Here is an 8,205-nt window from a genome sequence, read left to right as displayed (position 1 = left end):
AATCACTCTTGGAAAAACAAGACAATATATAGATTAATTTATCAGAAAAGAAAATAAGGTAATTTGGAAAGTATATAATAATACCAAGATATACAAATACAAATATAATTTTTCCTTTGTTTAAAGGGTAGTGAAAGCATATACTGAAGTTATATGAAATAATAATTCTATATAATCTGATAGCTACTATAGAAGGATACAGGTGAATTTTATATTGGTGATGGTAGGACACTGGAGCAATCTATAGGATGGGGAACTGGTTCAGAGTTTTAATAAATTAGTTATACATATAACAGATATTTCTGTACTTTTATATAACTGATAAATTCATAAATTGCACTACTTTACAAAAAAAAAAATTTTCTAGAATTCAATATAAAATTACAATCCATCTACCTGCCATTCAGAAATCTGTCATTCACGAATATGAATAGATGGATGGAAATTATCCACAGATTGGAACACTATATAGATCAATATCATGTGATTTAAATAATGATACTATTTAGGAAATAAATGATGTAATTATGCAGGGCAAAATATTTGTGATTAAAGTCCAGTTAACATATAATTATGCAGGCAATTGTAATTTTATATTATATTTTAAAACATTGCAATTTAATTAAGGAATAAGGATAAGCATATTATATTTTAAAAATAGTGCAATTTAATTAAGGAATAAGGGGAGTGACACATATCACGGTCATTATAAGGGCTTGACAATAAAGCATGACCCCCTCCCCCCTCGTGAGATTTATTGTCACGTGATCTATTAAATAATATACATTTAACCAATTACTATCATCAATTTGATATCGTCCCAAATCTTTTTTTTCTTTACTAATTAATGTCAATACAAAATGTAACACTCAACTTTTATGTAAAAATTTTTTTAATCAACGTCAATACAAAATGTAACACTCAACCTTTTAATATGTAAAAATTTTTTAATTTCATAATGTAAGAGTTATTTTTGAACATTTAGATGAAAATAACGGAAAAATTTCTTATCAATATACCACAAAAAAAATTTATAGTTTTGATACACATGGTACCCCTTGATTTGTGAAAGTTTGATCGTTAAAATTTTCACGTCTGTGAAAAATTTTTACATCTGAGACTTCAACATGCAGGCTTTTTTGACTACACTAAAATATAATAAATTTTACGTTTATAAGCATTCTACAAACCAATACCAAAGGTTCTGTAATCGTTTTGGATATCATCGTATGGTGAATACAAGAAACCTACATACCCAAAAGTTAGTTTATGTGCAGAATGTAATAATGTATGGAAAGAAATTCGACATAAACCTGAAGATATTGAAAGTAAAATCAGAGAATACTTGGCAACTCCAATTCCAATCCAAGGTTTTATGCGAATTAATCAATCACGGCCCAGTACATCTCAAAATCCAAAGTCTGCTCAAACCAACCAAGTCCTTCAAAGGCTTATTGAAGAGATTATTGTAGCTGACTCTGCTTCGCCTCCTAATACTGCTGCACAGAGAAAGCCGTGGAAACTATTAATACAACCAATATGAAGTTTGCTGAACTTCAACGAATTTATAAGTCTACTAATGACTTGAAGATTCGGAATAATTTGTTGGAGCGTATGGCAACTCTCAAGCAAGTTCTGCATGATGAGGATAACAAGATTAAGAAGTTGAAGCGTCAAGCAGGATATCAACAAAAAAGTAGAGCAAAAAGCGAGACTCTTACAAGAGCACCAAGAAGTGATACTATATGATTCACCTGGTCGTCCGCCTTTTTTAACTCAATATCCCAATTTAATTGAGCATATACATGAATGCATTGAGTTCGGAGCTGCAGATAAAAAGAGAAGAAAAGAAATTATTAAAGTTCGAACCATTCGTCATCTTCGAGAGGATCTTAATTTCAAATATAATGAATATTTCTCTCGCACCACCCTCAACAATTACTTGCTACCATCTCGGTCAAATACTAAAGTAGCAAAGTTACATCACCATCCGGCTATTGTTGCAAATGCTTCAGTTTCACAAAGTGAAAGAAACGAGCATATTGATGAACATTATTGTCTTGCATCCGTGAAAAGAGCAAAACAGTTTGCAGCATTATTTTCAACACATTCTGTTATTATTTCACAGGACGATAAAGCCAAGGTTCCTCTTGGTATTCCTGCAGTTGGAAGAACATTTCAAACTTTACAAAGTTTTCAAGAGCCAGTTACACTACCCGATCATGATTTTCCGATCGGTATGCAGCAAAAACTCATCCCATCGGTTTACTTACTAATTAACCCAAGTGATACGAATGATACTTTTCGTAATGGTCAACTTTCGATTTTCATACGTCCACAATATCAAGTTGGCACAAGCTCAGCCACTTATATAATTTATCTTAATTCGCTAACTCAAGACAGTCGTTTTGATGAAATATTGAAAATTGACGGCCATATAAAACCAATTTGGATTATTTTAGTTGATGAAGGTCCGAACGAAAATCCCCGTCATATGAAAAATATATACCAGTATTGTAGAATGTTCTGCGCTTTTGACCTTGATTACCTTTCTATTCGGATGCACGCATCTGGTCAATCATCGTATAACCCTGTTGAGCGTAGTATGGCAACGCTCTCTCAAAAACTTGCCGGCATAACATTACCGATCAACAAATATGGTTCTCACCTTAATTCTTAAGGCCAGGTTAATGATTCAGAACTTGCAATGAAGAATTTTTGCTATGCTGGTGAGGCATTGTGCTCTCTGGGAACGTGATCCTATTTTCGGGAAACCAGTCACTGTGCAATACACTGATCATATAAAAAAAATATAATAAAAAATATAAAAAAAGTTCCCCATTCGATGATATGATATTTCCTGGATCTGAAAAAGAAGGTACTAACGAGTCAGTTGTACCTTGGAAATGGTTAGAAAACCACACTAGAATGTGTCAATATTCGCTTGATATTAAGAAATGCGAGGACGCCTCTTGTTGCTCATTCCTAAGCGTAATAAAGAGGCAGCCATTCTTCTCGCAGAAAATGATGGGTTTCTCCCATCTGTAACAAAAGGAAAAGATGGGCATTTTTTAAACCCAATTCATATATTAGAATACTGTGACAAGCTCAAGATACCTGGATATGACGCCCACTGTCCTTCAATTAATGCAAATACTTATGGTCGTCTCTGTTGTCCTGAATGTAATGCATATTTTCCAACACTTTCTATTGTTGCTCAACATAAGAAAAATCATCATCCAAAACGACGAGGACGACCAGCCAGAAAAAAGAATCCTACCAATTCCATTGACGATTTTTCAGTTGTGCCCGTGTGTGATGTTCGAGTTTTAATAATTAATGACCGGGAAATACAATTAGAGGGCGAATAAAGAAGTTGGATTCTTCGTAATATGTTCTTTCGCGTAAATATTGACAGCTTTGAATTTAGAATTAGACCGGGTAAAAGTTTCTAGAAGGGTGGAAATATTTTGTTTTATTGTATAAAAACACTTTTTAACGTTCTTATTTGCTTTTTTTTGTAGGTACGGGTTTTAACTTTGGAATTGGCGGGTAAGAGGGTAAGAGAGACTATTGAAAGATAATTTTTTGCAGCTTTTTTTTGAATATAAAGCTTGTGTGATATAGTTAAAACAAAGAACAATATTTTTTATGTTCAGTAAAACAAAGAACAATATGTACAATACGTTACACTATTAATAAAACAAAGAAATCACATGAAAAGAATTTTATTGGCAAATAATTATTTTAATTTCAGCTAAAATTACGCTAATTCTATTGGCTATAATCAATATCACGTGATATGTCAGATATTCGTGAATCCCCCCCCCTATAATAATCACGTCATATGTGTCACTCCCCTAAGGATAAGCATATTTTATTAGAATCAATAAGTTTTAAGGACTTTGTTAATTAAATTTATTACATTAGATCAATAAATTTTAAGAACTGCGTTACAAAAAAAAATTTAGAACTGCATTAATTAAATTTATTACATTAGAATCAAAACTGTGTTTATTTTGTTACAAATACTTTAATTATGTAGAATATTATTATATTCATCAGTTCATATTTCAAACATTATAACGAATTTTAAAATTAGTATAAATATTTTGAAATTTGAAGTATATAGGATTTTTTTTCGCAATTCAAAACCAAATTGTATTTTAATTTTCAAATTGTATTTAATTTTCAAGTTACAAAAAAATCATAAAAATAAAAAATGGCAGTATTAGTACCTTTTGTTCCACCGCCACCACCAGCATTTCAATGGACAATTAACGCTGCTAGGCAATTAATCGCTGAGCGAAGAAATATACATCAGCAATTCGAAAGAATTGCAAACTGTCACCATGTAAATACATAGACAATAATAGCAAATAGGATGTTCGCTGCAACTGGATTTGCAGCGACACCCAGGCAATGCTCTACAAAATGGAATGCCCTTAAACGAGGTTATGAAAACCTCAGTAGAATAATAAATAATAATGATGACGACATTCCTATTGTAAGCCCAAATAGTTTTGATAGAGCGTGTTTCGCTGATATGAATGATGAATTTTGGCTACAACCGGTAATTATTATTAATTATTATTTTAAATTAATTTTATTTAAGCAATTCATTCAATTCATTAATATTTTTATTGGATTTTAGATCTGTTTAGACGAGAGTATCGACGGCGGCATACTGCGCATGATCAACATCGATATGAATATAGATTGCAAAGGGAAAGAAGGAGGTTGTGATCTAGGTTTCGATCAAGAAGTAGAGATAGAAGTAGAGATAGAAGACGAGACAGAAGTAGAGATAGAAGACGGGATAAAAGTAGAGATAGAAAAAGAGGTAGAAGCAGGTCCCCACATAAAAGATAAAGATATTAAATTTTAATTTTTATTATATTTTTAATTGTATATTTTATTAGTTTAATATTAAATATTATAAAATAAATATTTACATACAAAAAATTATATTGTCTTTATTCTTATAAATTGTTTAAATGCCGAAACTCTAATTAAATCATATAGAAAGTATTGCCGAAATGCTGAAACAGTTTCGGCATTGCATATTGAATTTCGCGATTTTGATAGGTTTTGCAGTTTCGGCATTTCTTGATAATTTTGTGAAACTAGTTTTGGCAGTTTTGTATACGCCATTCTGCTGAAACCCTCTAGTTTCAGCAAGCAACCTTAGTCATAATGGACTTTTGGCCAAAAACACCCCTTTTTGCTAAAACTCAAAAAATCGTTTTTTGTAAATATCTCAGTATCCAGTGATTCAATTTTAATGAACTTTTTTTTATTTTGTAGCCCTCATTTAGCTCTACAATTTAAAAAAAGTTCACAAAATTGGACTACTGGATACCGAGATATTTACAAAAAACGATTTTTTGAACCCCTGAAAAATGGGCCAATCTGCCGATAGTGTGACTTATGACCTGTTTTGGAGATATCTGGGGTCCTATTGTAATTGTCACAAAAATGAGTAGTACAATATAGATAAAATATGGTTAAATTCAAAAAACACATGTGGTACTATTTTTTTTTATTATGATTTTATGTATTTATTTAATAAAATTATATTTAATGTTAATTAAAATTAGAATGCAAAAATCCTATGCTTTTTTGTGAAATTAATCAAAATAATTGGATCTCTGATAAGTTACATTTTATGCTACAGTTTTCTGATATGCTTTTTCAATATTTATTTTATGAACTTGTCAAACAAAAGGAATTTACAAATAAAACACAAGCTTTAATAATTGAAGAAATGAAGAAGTTTCATGTTTATTTTGAATTTTATTTTTCATTCATAAAAAATGAAAAATGGGATTGGATATCACTTATGGGTTCTGATAAAAAAAAAATATTAAAGGATTTTTAGGTGGCAAATCTTTTTAAAGAACAACAAGCTGCAAGAGGATAAAATATTGAAAAACTTTTGCATGAATTTTATCAGCTTTATAAAATAATGTGCCAAAAATTAATAATAAATAAAGAAATTAAGTTAATGCAAAACTAGTGTTTTAAAAGGGTCAGGTCAAATCCAGATTATTTAACCCGATTTGTATTTAAAATCTGAATCAGATTTATCATTATTTGACATGAATTCTATATTCAACCCAACCTATCAAGTCAGGATCATACTTTTGCTTGTCCCAGATTGTCCCAAGTTGTCTTGAGTCTAATTAAATATTTTGATAATCTTAGATTTAAATTGTTTACATTACGTGATTTTAATTTCTAACTTTATTTGTGATTTGTATATAAAAATGAGTGAAGCTAAGGAAATAACTCTTGGAAATTGACCTTCTTTAAGAAATGAACTTTTTACTAGAGAACTTTTTGAAGAAAAAGAACTTTCACAAGAATACAAAAATGCAAAAACTCATCAAATGGTTAAGTGCTTAAACTGCCTGTAAGTATTTTTATTTCCTTTAGAAAAATAACAAATATTTGCTTAAATATTCATATTTTATAAAAAAATTAAATATAAATTTAATCTTATAAAATATTAAAGATAAAACATGACTTCACAAAATTGGTGATTCTAATACATCAAATTTTTGGCGTCATTTAGAATGTAATTATCCAGATAAAAATCCAAAAAAAACAAAGAATTTAATAGTTAAAATCTAAAGTACATTAGACGAATTTGTAAATCATACAACATTTCCATCTAAAGTATGTTAATAAATAATACATAAAATGGAAAGATATAAATACTAAAAATAATTTATTTTTTTAGTTTATACAAAAAGATTTTTGTGAGTTTGTTACTAAATGAGTGATTGATGATGATCAACTATTTATAACATTAGAAAATAAATATTTTCAAAAAATAATAAATATATTAAATTTGGATACGCTAGTTTCATCAGCAGATATAATAAAAAATGATATATTAGAAAGTTTTAAGGTAAAACAAAAAAAAATGAGTAAATTGTTTCAGGTAATTTTAAATATATGCATAAAATGATTTTTTAAAAATGATTTTTTATTTTATTAAACAATTTAATTTTATTTAATAGAGTGTACCAGGAAGAATTTCTTTTGCACTAGATTCATGAACATCAATAAATAGTTATTCCTTTTTAGCTATAACGATACATTGGATTACTAAAGATTGGAGACTTCAGGATAAATTGCTAGATTTTATAGATCTTTCTGGTCCTCATTCTGTTAAGAACCTCTGTAATACTTTCATAAAAAGTTGTCATAAATTTGGAATTTTAGCAAAGGTAAATAATAAAATGATTTTATATTTATACAAACTTGAAATATAACTAATAAATTATTATAACTTTAACAGATTTTAGCAGTTACTAGTGATAATGCATCAAATAATCTTACTTTTATAAAGTATTTAAAAAATATTTGTCAAAAGGAAAATATTTCATTTGATACTATCAATTCCCATTGCCGATGCCTCACTTATATAATAAATTTAGTTGTACAAGAAATTTAAAGCAAGTTAAAGCCAGTGAAGGACCAATTGAAGATGATATTATGGATAACATAGATTCAACTATAAATACTGAAGAAATAATTCCCAAAATAGGTTAATTTTTCATATTTTTTAAATAATTAAATTATTATAATATTAATATATATCATAATTATTTAGCTTTGTAAGCTTAAAGTAAAAGTAAAATTATCACTACAATGCCAAGAAAAGTTTGCATGCCATGCTGAAGCTGCTAATCTTAAAGATCTTAGCCTTATCTTGAACATTAGAACGTGATGGAATTCTACATTTGATATGCTTAACCGTTGTTACCCCTAGTCACGTGTAGAGTTACAACTTACTGCGCCAGAAGATCATGTGGAAAATTAGGATCTACTGTGCCCAACTGTGCCAAGCCGACCTAGCCGCAGCCTACTTAGCCTATTATTTCTATTATATTTATTATATTAATTATATTTAATATAATCGATATAATTATTTTATTTATTATATTTAATTTATTAGTTATATTTATTATATTAGTTATATTTCTTATATTTATTATATCTATTATATTTATTATATCTTTATATGTAGTAACTTTTATATAAATAACGTTGGTATTTTCCTTCGTTATGGGGAAGTTCCTTCAGTTCGAATTAGTTAACCTTAGTTCCTATTAGTTCTTATTCTTGTAATTATAAAGTTCTATAATAAAGTATAACCTTTTACACTATAAACGAACTTCCTATTTTAAGCGT

Source organism: Rhizophagus irregularis, chromosome 21 (assembly GCF_026210795.1).
Source record: "Rhizophagus irregularis chromosome 21, complete sequence".
In the NCBI taxonomy this organism is placed as follows: Eukaryota; Fungi; Glomeromycota; class Glomeromycetes; order Glomerales; family Glomeraceae; genus Rhizophagus; species Rhizophagus irregularis.
This window is presented reverse-complemented; position numbering follows the sequence as displayed.